This window comes from Nicotiana sylvestris, chromosome 8 (genome assembly GCF_000393655.2).
Source record: "Nicotiana sylvestris chromosome 8, ASM39365v2, whole genome shotgun sequence".
Lineage (NCBI taxonomy): Eukaryota > Viridiplantae > Streptophyta > Magnoliopsida > Solanales > Solanaceae > Nicotiana > Nicotiana sylvestris.
The window spans coordinates 16244447-16259341 of record NC_091064.1 but is presented as its reverse complement, the minus strand read 5'-3'; the positions used below and the strand labels follow the sequence as shown (position 1 = coordinate 16259341).

Below are 14895 nucleotides of genomic sequence, written 5' to 3'. Positions count from 1 at the left end.
ACAACTTAAGCATATTTAGTTTACAACTGTTTATTGACTTTCAATCTTAGTTATTAAATATACCATCAACTGTTATTCACAACGTTTGGGGAAGTTGATTCTAAAGAATTTAGTAAGTCCAACGAAAGTAATTGATAGGTTAATTCTCTGTGGATTCGACTCTGGGCATAAATACTCAGGTTATATTTGCAACGTCCACATTGTCCTTTTATAAGGCATAGTTGGACGCGATCAAATTTTGGCGCCATTGTCGGGGAATTAACGGTGTTATCAATTACAATTGAAAGAAGTGCATGCCTAGAAACTCATCGAGATTTGGTGAAGTATTTGAAGCATTATCAGATCCCGAGAAAGTTTTCAAGGCCTTGAATCGGGCTAATCGGAAAAACAAACAACAACCAACAATTGCACAATTCGAAACAGTCATGGGGGATCACGAGGAAAACCCAGCGGTACCAATAGTGCCAGAGGCTGCTCTCTATGACTGGGCACAACCCACAGCTGAAAATCTGTCCACAGCCATTGTAGTTCCGCAGATACAGGCTGAGTCATTCCAAATTACGAATAACATGCTGCACTTGTTGCAGAACAAGGGACTATTTTCGGGGTCGCAAGTCGAAGATCCTCAGCAGCACTTGAAGAACTTCCTCTCTATCTGCAAAACCCAAAGGCAACCCAACGTAACTCCTGAAGCAATCAAGCTGTTATTGTTTCCATTCTCAGTGACAGGAGCTGCCCAGACTTGGCTAAACTCACTTCCCATAAATTCTATAACAACTTGGGATGAGATAGTCAGGCAATTCCATAACAAGTTCCACCCACCCAATAAGACTGCTCAACAAATTGATGAAATTTTGAGTTTTAAACAGAGACCAATGGAGACACTGCATGAAACATGGGAGCACTTTAAAGGGATGCTGGTCATATGCCCGCACCATGGTATTCCAGATCTGATGTTGGGGCAGCGGTTTTACATGGGATTGTCAGATAGCGTGAAGAACATTGTTGATGCTTCAGCTAGTGGAGCATTTTTGAGCAAAACATGGAGAGAAGGCCAGAGTCTGCTTGACAAGATGGCACAAAATTCGGGATGGACAACCAGGAATGCACCTATAACTCCAGTGGTTCACTCAGTGCCCTTAGATCCATCCAACTCTATGGCTGAAAATATGGCCACCTTATTGACACAGATGAGTATACTCACCAAAAAGGTGGAAGAGTCAGGCAGAAGCAGCAGGTACACATCGTAGATACTACAAATGGGGGCTTGTGCGCATCTTGCATTAGTCAGCCAATCGGTAACCAATGGAATACAGAACATGATCATCACCACTACCCTGAAGACATGAATTATGTGTCTAATTATGGAGGCCAGAGACAGGGTGGTCAGAATTGGGCCCAGCAAAATCAGCAATACAGGCCAGTACATCCACAGTTCAACAATGGAAACATGGGAGGTATGAGACCCCCTAATAATATGGCACCTTTCCTAAGGCCACAGGGATGTAATAATCAGAATCAGCAGCAGGGGTATCACCCTCCTCAGCAGCAACATGGTGGAAGGCAGGAAGATGGGTTTGCTAGACTTGAGGCAATGATGCAGCAGGTTATTGGGTCTAATGCAAAGATTAATGAGAGAGTGAATGCACATGATGCAACAATCAAGAATATTGAAGTGCAGGTGGGCCAAATTTCTATGTCTCTGAACAATCGTCCTCATGGGACACTACCTGCAGACACCCAGATAAATCCAAAAGATCAAGGCCCAAAGCAGCTGCTGGCGGTAAGTCTACGTAATGGCAGAAATCTGGATGTAGAGCAAGAGAGGGCTCGAGAAACTAGACAAGCTGAGACACTTATACCAGTGCCCATTGAGCTGGATGAGTTAACGAAACTGACGGAGGTGCCAGTTCAACCTGCCCAGGAAGAAAATAACATTCAGAATGCGACCGAGAAAGAAGCTGAGACAGTCCAGGAACCAGTAGTTGATGTAGCAGCTGATAAGGATCAATCCCAATTGATTGGAAAGAAGAGACCTCCTGCACCTTTCCCTCAGAGGCTGGCTAAGTACCAAAAGGAGGAACAATACAAGAAGTTCTTCGAAATGCTGAAACAAATCCAAGTAAACATACCATTGATTGAAGCTTTGAAGGAGATGCCTGGGTATGCAAAAATGATGAAGGACTTGATGTCCCGAAAGTTTAATTTCCAAGACTTGGCCACAGTTACTCTTACTCAGACATGTAGTGCAGTGGTGACTAGACCAACTGCAGAAAAGCTGTCTGACCCAGGGAGCTTTACAATTCCATGCACTATTGGTAATTTTGCTTTTGCTAAAGCACTGTGTGATCTAGGGGTCAGCATCAATCTTATGCCCCTGGCGATTTACAAGAGGTTGGGCATTGGAAGAGCTAGACCCACCTCTATGTTGTTGCAGGTGGCTGACAGGACAATGAAACGACCCTCTGGTATCTTAGATGATGTGCTAATTCAGGTAGGGAAATTTGTGTTCCTTGCAGATTTTGTGATCTTAGACTGCAGAGTGGATGAAGAGATTCCCATAATTTTGGGAAGACCATTCTTGGCCACAGGGAGAGCTCTCATTGATTGTGAAACCGGGGAGCTCAAGATGAGATTGACCGATGATGAGATAACATTCAATGTGCAGAAATCTATGAGGCGACCAAGTGAATTCGCCAATTGTTCTCTTATTGATGCCGTGGATGTAATCGTAGAGACTGATGATGAGGTGCTAACCATTGAGGACCCCCTTGCTGCATGTTTAATGAATTTGGATGAGGTGAATGGAGAGGAACTGGCGGAATGGGTGTTGGCATTAGAGGGTAGAGGGTTCTGGGATAGAACTCTAGAATTTGAGCCCTTGCACTTGGAAAATCGAGAGACTCCTCCAGCCAAGCCATCTATCGAAGAACCACCAAAGTTGGAGTTAAAGCCATTGCCCAACCATCTCAGGTATGAATTCCTTGGACCTAAGTCAACATTACCTGTTATTATCTCATCTAGTTTGTTAGATGTGCAGGCGCAACAACTCTTGCAGGTACTTAAGGAGTGCAAGACTGCCATTGGGTGGACCATGGCAGACATAAAGGGGATCAGCCCCGCCTACTGTATGCACAAAATTCTACTGGAAGAGGGACACAAACCTTCCAGGGAACACCAAAGAAGGCTGAACCCTAACATGAAGGAAGTGGTGAAGAAGAAAGTAATAAAGTGGTTAGACGCGGGAATTATCTTCCCAATCTCCGACAGCAGCTGGGTTAGCCCAGTTCAATGTGTACCTAAAAAGGGTGGCATGATGGTAGTTAAGAATGATAACAATGAATTGATCTCTACAAGAACAGTCACGGGCTGGAGAATTTGCATGGATTATAGAAAGCTAAATCTAGTCACCCGGAAAGACCACTTCCCACTTCCCTTCATTGATCAGATGTTAGACAGACTGGCAAGGAGGTCACACTTCTGTTTTCTGGATGGGTACTCAGGATACAACCAGATCTCCATTGCACCAGAGGATAAAGAGAAGACCTCTTTCACTTGCCCTTATGGCATTTATGCCTTTCGGAGGATGCGCTTTGGCCTATGCAACACACCCGCCACATTCCAACGGTGCATGATGGCCATATTCACTGACATGGTAGAGGACATAATGGAGGTGTTCATGGATGACTTCTCAGTGGTAGGGAACTCATTTGATGAGTGCCTGATAAATCTGACTCGTGTGCTGAAACAGTGTATCGAGACTAACCTGGTTCTGAACTGGGAGAAGTGCCACTTCATGGTACAAGAAGGCATAGTCTTGGGGCACCGGGTGTCAAGCAAAGGAATTGAGGTAGATCGTGCTAAAGTGGATGTAATAGCAAAGCTACCTCCTCCAACTTCAGTCAAAGCAATCGGAAGCTTCCTTGGGCATGCCGGTTTCTACCAGAGATTCATAAAAGACTTCTCAAAAATTGCCAACCCTCTCTGTAAGTTGTTAGAAAAAGATCACCCTTTCTTGTTTTCTGATGATTGCAGGGTAGAATTCGAGGAGCTGAAAAAGAGACTGGTCACAGCACCTATTATTGTTGCCCCCAACTGGGAGCAACCATTCGAACTCATATGTGATGCCAGTGACTATGCAGTGGGGGCAGTGTTGGGACAGCGGAAGGACAAGCTGATGCATCCAATCTACTATGCTAGTAGAACGCTGAGTGGAGCCCAACTGAACTATACTGTGACTGAGAAGGAGATGTTGGCTGTGGTGTTTGCTTTCGACAAGTTCAGATCATATCTGATTGGTTCTAAGGTAATTGTATACACTGATCATGCAGCTCTCAGGTACTTGATTGAGAAGAAGGAGTCTAAGCCGCGCCTGATTCGTTGGGTGTTGCTGCTACAAGAATTTGACCTTGAAATTCGTGACCGTAAGGGCACAGAGAACCAAGTCGTTGATCATCTATCACGACTTGAGGGAGCTGAAAATGCAGTTGAGGTTGAAGATATTCTGGAAACCTTTCTAGACGAGCAACTGCTCGCTACTAATCTTGAGGAAGCGCCATGGTATGCAGACTTTGCAAATTACCTGGCCTGCGGTATAGTTCCCTATGACCTTTCATCTGTACAAAAGAAAAAGTTTTATCATGACTGCCGCATGTATTATTGGGATGAGCCTTACCTGTTTAGAATTTGTGTTGACAATATGATCCGGAGGTGTGTCCCCGAGATAGAACAATCTTCTGTTTTGCAGGCTTGTCACGCATCGGCTTATGAAGGACATTTTGGAGGGGTCATGACAACTACGAAAGTGCTTAAGGCCGGATTCTTTTGGACAATAGTGTTTAAAGATGCGCACCAATGGGTGAAGGGCTGCAATGAATGTCAGCGGACCGGGAACATTTCTCGTCGCCATGATATGCCCATGAACCCAATTTAAGAGGTGGAAGTGTTTGATGTCTGGGGGATTGACTTCATGGGTCCCTTCGTCAGCTCCTATGGCAATAAGTACATACTTGTTGCTGTGGATTACGTGTCCAAATGGGTAGAAGCTGCAGCGTTTCCCACTAATGATGCAAGAGTGGTGGTGAGTTTTTTGAAGAAGAACATATTCACCAGATTTGGGACACCAAGAGCGATCATCAGTGACGGAGGCACTCACTTCTGTAATAGAGCTTTCGAGAAGTTCCTTGCAAAGTATGATGTACGCCACAAGGTGGCTACCCCTTATCACCCGCAAACTAGTGGGCAGGTTGAAGTGTCCAAGAGAGAGATAAAGAGTGTACTAACCAAGACTATGAACGCCACAAGAACTGATTTGGCGAAAAAGTTAGATGATGCACTCTGGGCCTATAGAACTGCTTTTAAAACACCGATTGGTATGTCACCATATAAGCTGGTGTTCGGGAAGGCCTGCCATTTTCCAGTGGAACTTGAACATAGAGCGTGGTGGGCACTGAAACAGCTGAATCTAGACATCGAGGCTGCAGGCACAACGAGAATCACAGAATTGCATGAGCTCGACGAGTTCAGACATCTTGCTTTTGAGAGCACAAGGTTGTTTAAGGAAAGAATGAAAAGGTTGCACGACAAGAACATTGTGGAGCGAAATTTCAATCCTAGAGATATGGTGTTGCTTTATAACTCACGATTAAGTCTATTTCCGGGTAAACTCAGGTTACGATGGTCTGGACCATTTAGAGTGGTCGAAGTTTTCCCTTCAGGTGTTGTCGAGATTGCCACAAAGAAAGACTCTCGTACATTTAGAGTCAATGGGCAGAGATTGAAACTATATGTGGGCATGAGCGAACCAAAGGAAGTGTTTGAGCTACACCTGACTGAACCACAAAGGTCGAGCGAGCCTTAAATGCGCTCATCTGCGTCGTGCCGCGACATTAAATCAGGCGCTGCGTGGGAGGCAACCCACGAATGAGTTGTAAGTGTAATGCATAACTTCATGAAAAAAAAGTAGCAGGAACACGCCCAGACCGCAGTATTAGCGTAACCGTGGTAGGACCGCGGTCAAATACCCCCTCTGAAAGAGGTCTACGGCGGTCCCAGCGTAACCGCGGTAGGACCGCGGCAGACCAGCGCGGGCCAGGTAAGTTGCAGAATTAATTTTTTTCTCCCTCCCCCCCTTTTTTTAATAAACCTAACCCCCCACTATTCCTCCATCCCCTTCTCTCTTCTCTTCTCTCTTTCACACCATCTCCTATCCCTCAAACCCCCATTGTTTCCCCTCCTTTCTTCTCCATCTCTCTCTCTCCACAACCTATCCCTTCCATCCATCCTCAAGGTAAGTTTCTCTATTCTTTTCTCTTTCTTTTACATAACTTAGTGTCATGAGTAGTCTAAATTAGTTTCAATTAAACCCTAGGTAGTGTTTTAGTGTAAAATTTTTATTTTCTTTATTTCTTTTCTTTCCTTTTCTCCATTATTTGCTTCGTTTGGAAATGATTGATGCTTAAATGGTTAGGTTTTCATTGTGCTTAACTTGGGGGCGATTTTTAGAATGTTTGGAGGCCTATACAAATTTTTTAGGGTGAAGCTTGGTGGAGGGGTCTAAATGGCTGAAAATTGGGGTGTGTTGTAAAATTTTGGAGCACTTTGTGCCCTTCTTAGTTTGTGGTAGTGGTAGCATTTGACATAATTCGCTTGTGGGAGATTGTGTGGGGTATTATATGGAGGAATTGTAGAATTAATATTGGTGTGAGGGCAATAGTGGAGGTTGTCAACTTTGGGCACCTTACTAATTGGGTATACTGGCATTGATTGACAAAAAGAAACTGTTTGGTGCCATCGAGGGGCAAAGTCTGAGTACCCATCCGACTGGCACATGTTAGGATGCATCTGATTGTTACCCTGAATTGTCTGCAGGTAATATGGCCCAAAAAAGGCGAAAGAGCTCGGCAAGCACTTCCCAAATGCCAATATATGATGTCACCAGGTTCCAGTCACAGGAGGCAGAGGACGCGTTTCATGCTAAGGCCACCAAAAGCTTTATCCCTGAGATTCTTGTTAACAGGGCTGCCCTTCGTATGGAAAAAGCAGACATGTATGAGGAAATCAGACGGAGAGAGATGGAGTTCTTGTTTGATCAACCTGAGACGACAAACCCAATATTAGTTCGGGAGTTCTACGCGAACTGCCCGGAACATTTGTGCCGGTCTGTGATTGTGCGGGGCAGGGTGGTAGATGACTCAATTCTGAAGATTCGCCAGGTCTTGCAGCTGCCCCAGTTCACTAGTGACATTGATCATTACCACGAAGCCCAAGGAGTCACTTGGGACACTATGATTGAGACAATCTGCGCAGGGGGTCGACCAATCTGGCTACAGGAAAATATTACCCTTCACTCCAAGTCGTTCACACATGCGGCTAAGTGCTGGCTCACCATTATTTGTAGCCGGTTATTGCCCACGGGCAACACGACAGATGTGAACCACCTAAGGGCTCTATTGGTGTGGTGCTTCGTCACCAAGAAAGACTTTGATATGGAGAGTGTCACACCTCCTTTTTGCGCGCCCTGCCCCGAAGGGTAAAAATGCGCGAGGGGAGTTTTTTCAATTTAAGTGACAATATTCGAAATGGGATTTTTTATTTAATTCAGAGTCACCACTTAGGAAAGGTTTGGTTTTTGGTGTCCCAAGTCACCGGTTTATCTTGAATCCCAAATCGAGGAAATTTTCGACTTTTCCAAATGAAGTCTGCGAACCAGAAATTCTAAGTAAGGAATTCTGTTGACCCGAGGGAAGGTGTTAGGCACCCTCGAATCCCGTGGTTCTAGCACGGTCGCTTAAATTATTATAATGGCTAAATATCTGATTTAAATACATGTTATGACTTACGTGCTTTTATTAAGTTTAAACCGCTTTTATTATCATTTATTTTTTTATAGAATTGCAACGTTGTGAAAATGCATCTCGAACCACGTCACAATCAATGCACCCGTAGTTATTAATACATTTCGACTCCGTTGAGATTTGGATTCGGGTCACATCAATGTGCACCCGAGTTTAAGAATGTAATTTAATTAAGCCGCGCCTGAAAGAGCCTAACGCGTTATTATCTTTGGGGAAGGAGTGAACTTTTCTAGACGGTCCATCCCAAAACTTATGTATTTATTATGATCAATTGTTGAGGGCCCCGCGATGTGTGTCTTTATTTGACGAGGCTCGTCCCATTACCTTTAAAAAGGATATCCTAAAGCAACTACATTTCTATTACATTTGTCTCTAAAAAATAAAAGAGAAAGATACCAAACTTACTTGTTTAAGCAACTACATACTAAATCTCTACTATGTTTGACGAATCCGAATTTTGTTTGATTACCTAATTGGTTGTTTATGAGGTGAGAATTACCTCATGCCTTGTCTTCAAGGAGTGAATAAACTTTGTTAATGTGCTAAGGGAGATTGCAAGCAAACTAATAACGTACACTAAATTTACATTAAACGACCTTCAAGTTTGAATTTTAAAACTAGCTTATTTGGGCTTGATAAATGAAATCAGCTGTTTATTAGGAAAACTACTATTAATTGAACTCAAAAAGTCGTCGCATTATTTCGAAACAGGGAATCTATATCGAAACCCATATCGAACCTATATAGGAACAAGTAATCTAACAAGAGGGTTGGCATACATGGCCACCCTGTTAACGTAACACCACATGAGAATTAGCTTGGGGTACGTTTATCTTGAAATCAAATGAAACCAAATATAACAGATTTGACAGTTTAGAGGTCTAGGCAAAAATACATACAGATGCTTGCCGCGATTCTATGTTATACTGTCATAACTGAATCAAAACCTAATGGTTATACACATTGAAAATACGTCTGATCTAACAAACAATACTATCTAATATGTCAATCAGGATGTGTATAATTCATACAGAGCAATTGCAGTTGGAACTAACTTAAACAAATACAGGCCAAACTACCATTTAACCTATTTTGAACACAAGTATTGTAAAGTAAACAGACGTTCATTTCTTTATTTTTGCTTCAAACTTCAAACTTTCAACAACACATGGTTTCAGAAGTTGTGTACCTGGAAGTGTTTACAATTGAAGAAGAAGGGAAGTCAGCAGAGTAACAATGGCAACAAATGCAGCAGCAGTAACAACAGACAACAACAGGACAAATCCCCAGTGCCAGATGCAATTATAGACGAGGGAAAAGTGGAAAAATGACAGCAGTAGGCAGTGTAGTAGAAACAAAACTCCAGGCAGACCAACTCCAAGAATCAGCTAAGTACAACACACCACCAGTAATCTCAGTTGAGACTTTGGAAGAATCAATACTGCTTAAACAGGTTGACAACAAATGAAATCCAAACAGAAACAGTTTTTTTTTTCTGATTTTTTCTGTATGCTTTTCTGTTTCTTGCTCACTCTCTATCTGTATATATCCTCTCTCAATGCGTCTGTATGTGCCTCTCTATGTCTCTCAAAGATGTTTTCCTCTCCTTTTAAAAAATCCAGTGTCAATTTTCAGTCTCGAAAAACCTACTGATGCCTTTTCAGTTTTCTGTTTTTTTAAAACCCCCAGTTCTCCCTCTTTTTTTTCTCTTCTCTCTCTAATGGAAGTTCCCCCCTTTATAAGCCTAACATCAGGTCATTTGAACAGCCTGTTAATCAATCAGAAAACCCCTCCCATGTGCTGTTTTCTTTTTCAGTTTCCACTCAAACCTTTAAGTATAAAACCCTCCCATGATATTCCTGACAGTACCCTTTAACATTTATTAAACTAAAAAGCAGATAGGGGCAGCAAGAATATAATCTGACAACACATGCTGTCAAACTATTTTAATCAAAAGGGCTTTTATGCACATGTTGTGCACCAATGCACATGCCCTCCAATTCAAATTGCAGCTAACAATCCAACCTTTTTATTTTCAGATTCAAATACAGCAACTATAAGTAGCCATACTTGATTCTTACTCTGATTCAAACAAAGTTGCAGCAGGCAACAGATTCAATTGTTAACATTCAAACTACTGAAATTAATTGACGCCATATGTCGACTCGACTATACTAATCATAACATGTACAATCGTAGCCAAAAATCAGAAATCCAAACAATATCAACAAGGGTTCAGATTGCAATGTCAATACAGAAATAACATTGGGAACTAATTGAATGACCAATTACAAATTCAAACCGAATATGCAGTTTACAAAACACACACATCATCAGTGAATAAAAAATACAAACTTGACCATGTACAGGGGCTCGGGCAAGGTGGGCAGGACACAATCAACAAAACTTAAAGCAAATCATGCGAACAAACTTTTAACACACATGAATTGAATAATAATAAAACAAACTTACCTTAAAACCTTAAAAATCAGGAAGTCTTAGCTCGGATTTGATTAGACCCTTCTTGGGGTTGAACGGACTTTAATCGAAGCGTTTCTCAAATAAGAAACACTTCGATTAAGGTCCATTAGACCCTAATCACTTTGCTCAAACAGACACGGACCAGGCCCTGGGGTTTCCTATGGTTCCTAGATGACAGATTTGGGTTTTGAGCCTCCTCGGTTAGATTCGGACCAAACCAAGCATGGTTTGGTCACGAGGGAGGTCCGGGGACTGTCTGGTATGAATCTAGGGCAGATCGGTGTAGATCGAGTTTTGACTCGAATCTTCAAATGAAGATTCGAGAAGGTGGGATGGGATTCGAGCTGAACGGTTGGTGGATTCATGTTCAGGGTGTCAAGGTGGTCCTAGGGTGTTAAGGTGAAGGCCACCGGCGTTCATGCCGTTGGGATTAATGGTGAAGGGAAAGGGGGCGGCTAGGGTTTCAAGGGGTCTGTGGTGAGGACGATGGAAGGTAGGGGGTGTTCGGATGGGGCATGGGGTATGATGGTAGGCTTATATAGTTAGTGGGTGAATAGATCTTGGCCGTCAGATGAGACAAGATGAAGGGCCAGGATCCTTCAGCTAATGGGAAACGGTGTCGTTTCAAGTGCAAAGGGTTGGGGTCGGTCCGGGGTTGAACGGGTCGGGTTTGTTCGTGGGTATGGGGAATGTGATTCTGGCCGTTGATCGATCTGAGATCAACGGCCCAGATCAGACCAGATCAATACGGCGTCGTTTGGACCCCCCTGAGGTCAGCTGGTCTGGACCGGGTAGATATGGGGTTTTGGGTTGGGTTGTTTGGGCTTGTTTGTTTAAAAATTGGACTGGCCCAAGTCCGAAACTCTTTCTTCCTTTTTTTTTCTTTTTAATTTCTTAAATTAATTTGCCAAATAATACCCTATAAAACATTGAACAACAATTATCACACAATTAACATTTAATTATACTAAACACTTAATGACAAAATACAATGAAGGATGCACACATTTTATTTTTCTTTTAATAAACGGATTACGGTTCACACGACATATATACATATATTTTTTTATTTTTGTTTGAATAAAATAACTACGGGCAAAATCACAAATAACTAGCAAAAATGCCACGTAAAAATCCAGAAAATGTACAGCAAGACCAATTGCTATTATTTTGTTTCTTTTGGAGTAATTGTCGCGTAAAACAAAAATCACGTGCTCACAGAGAGACTTATTGGAGATGAAATGATCCTTCGGTAACCTCTGCTATCTAAGGGGTTTTACTTCCCCTCACTTGTGACGAGGTTGTGTCTGTTGGATGGTGTCCCCACCAATCCTACAGATGGAGCTTTGCCCGCAAAAGCGGCATTCAGAGCTTCAAAGATCACAGTGGGCAGAGATGCACCCACAACTATTGAGCTTGATAATGAGGATGATGCCCCAACACCCATGGCACCATCCAGGAGATCCTATGATGGAGCCGGATCCTCTCGGTGACCGCATACTGGGGCAGGGTTCTCTAGATCACAGTCCAGCCGACCCATGTTGCATTCTTTGGAGGAAGAGGTGGCAGATCTTCGCTCATCGGTGGATGGCCTGCATGTGCGTATGGATGCCATGTCTTAGCGGCAGGCCAGGTCTGAGTGATCCCAGCACCGTCTCCGACTCCGAGTGATTCTCAGGGAAGTCTTCTTACCCTTGTGCACTTTATTTGTGTTATGACATGGGGACATGCCATATTCTTTTTGTGTGGGGTGGGAGACTTGTTTTAGTGGTGTATTGTTAGTGTACATATACATTGGTTGTAAAATAAATAAATGTAGGAGACTCTTCCTGAGGACGGACCACTTGGACAGTACTCTTGAGGGAAGTAGTCCATTTAGATTTTTTTATTTTATTTTTCTTTTTAGGTAGTGTAGTAATTCCTCCTTGGTTTTTCTTTTAACCACGGTTCTTTTCCAAGGGCTTTTCTTGAACCGGGTTAGGTAGATTTTTCTTTAATATTTTTAGGACCCTTAGGACTCTATTGGACCAAGATGGGTGAAGGCAAGAATGCAACCCGTAATGTACACACCTGCAAATAACTAAAACGAACTTGAGGGTGCGACGTCTAGGCTCGTTTGTAGACTCGTAATTTTATGCCTTAATTCTGCACACCTTGTCTTTCTTGAACGCTCACGTGAGTGTGTTGACAAACTAATTCGGAATGAGTTACATGCCAAGTGTGTGTGAGATAATACTTGTATTCTGTGCTTGCATGCGATACCTAGAACTTGCCCTGTGTGTTTGCAAAGCGAAATAGAAATTGTTTGACCTTAGAGATGATTGAGGTAGTTCCTTGTGTAGCCTGTATAATTATGAATCCACCAGTACATATTGCCATAGTTAACCCCTTCGAGCCTGAAGCCTGTTCTTTGATAACCTTACAATAACCTACATCCCTGTGTTTGAATAGTTTGACTGTTTGAACCTGTACCTCCTAGAAGCACTTGAATCATTAAAAAATATATAAAAGTCAAAGTGTGGGGTAGTAATGGAGTGAGAAAAGGAAAATCAGGAAAATACTTGAATGGTGCAATGACTGTTAAAAAAAAAATTTTAAAAAAAAGAAAAAAAAGAGGCTAGTTGCACCTAAAGAAAAGTGGGGGTAGCCTATGAAACAAGTGTGGAAGAATGATTGGGTTGAACATGGAAATTGGAATAAAGGGAACGATTGTATTAAAAGTGCTTAGGGAGGTTAGTCACTATATCCAAATATATCCTACCCGTCCCTTAGCCTACATTATAACCAAATAAAGACCTCTTGATCTTGGACTGAACAACTCGATTAGTAGAGTATTACACTAAGGGCAAGCTTATGGTGTATCTGTGTGGCATGTGAATATTCTTTGCTGAGAGTGAGTGGATTCGTTCTATCTATAGTTCCTTGCTGCTTGATTTTATGTGTGTGGAACTTCTCTCAGAAATGTGATGTGAGGTCATGTGACTCAGGAAGAAAAAGCAAGTTTCACCTCTGTTTAGAGTAACTAGAGTAAGCACGAGTGTGGCATGGCATTAGAGTCTTCATCTGAGGTGTGGCTGTTGCACTACTTAGATTGTTCTTTCATAATGGCGGGTGTGACATAAACTGGGTAATGCATCAAACGATTAGGCCTAGAATTGTGGTTCAACTTGCTCGAGGACGAGCAAAGATTTAAGTGTGGGGTGTTGATAATAGGTGAATTGGACTATAATTAGGCCCTAAAGATCCACCTTCTTGTATAGTTTTTATGGTAAAAAGTGATAACAAAATGCTCTAATTAGTGCTTTTCATGCTTTGCAGGCTATATACAATAAAAGAAGTCTATGGAGTACTTTTGGGATCAATTACGGAGAAAAGAGGTCAATCTTACAATATCCGCTAAGTACACCACGTGAAGGCAGCAAAACCAGAACTGGAGATGGACTGCCGCGGTCCCGGCGTAACCGCGGTCGGACCGCGGCAGAAGGCTGTTGCGGATTCTGAGAGGCTAGTTGGCCGCGGTCCTAGCGTAACCGCGGTAGGACCGCGATAGGACGCGGAAAATTGAGGGACTGAAGCGCAAAACACGGGATTTTTAGCCCAAAACCCTATATTAAACAATAGAACTCGCCCAAGAGAGGCATGTAATGTTTTAGAGAGTATTTTGGCAAGAAAAACAAGTGTGAGAGATCACCCAAAACATCATATTTTCTTCTTCTCTTTATTTTTCTGGCAATTTTGATCATGAATATTTTCATAGTTTATTTACCCATTGTCATGAGTAGCTAAATTCTTTGTCTGGGGTTTTGATGGAACCTATTGAAGGATGAACTTCTTGATTATGTTAATATAGTTTGCCAGTTTAATCTCTAATTGTTCAACTACGTGTTTGTTGTAGTTAATTGACAAGATCCTCAATTAGCTGTGCCTATTTAGTATGCATAACTCGGGAGAGAGTGCATATTTAGGTAATTGTTGAACAACATCACTCCCAAAGTATAAGAGGGATCTATAACTGCGGGTTTAAAGGCGGGATTAGGGATAACGAAGTCTTGGGTGCAATCTAAAGTGAACTGTAATAAACAAAGCCAGCTAGCGTATCTCGGGAGAGTGCGTCTAGTAAATTATCGTGATTACTCGGGAGAGATTCACGGTAAAAAGAGTGTTCATGATTGATAGAGATGTGTTGGTAAATCTATATGAAACATAAACAGAAGGGATTCCATCAATAGGGGAAATCACTACCTTAGAACCTTCTCATTATTGTTCACAACTTAAGCATATTTAGTTTACAACTGTTTATTGACTTTCAATCTTAGTTATTAAATATATCATCAACTGTTATTCACAACGTCTGGGGAAGCTGATTCTAAAGAATTTAGTAAGTCCAACGAAAGTAATTGATAGGTTAATTCTCTGTGGATTCGACTCTGGGCATAAATACTCAGGTTATATTTGCAACGTCCGCATTGTCCTTTTATAAGGCATAGTTGGGCGCGATCACAAATGGTCCACATAATTGGCATATTCACCTTTCAAATGATGCACATATACGTGATAA

At 42.2% G+C, this 14895-nt stretch overlaps 1 non-coding gene across 1 annotated transcript; it reads right to left on the bottom strand.

The window, feature by feature from the left end:
- Window positions 1–836: 836 nt before the first annotated feature.
- LOC138876640 (small nucleolar RNA R71) lies at window positions 837–943 on the bottom strand. Its single transcript, XR_011401983.1, has one exon. It is a non-coding gene; the product is annotated as a small nucleolar RNA R71 (small nucleolar RNA).
- Between the last annotated feature and the right edge of the window lie 13952 nt (window positions 944–14895).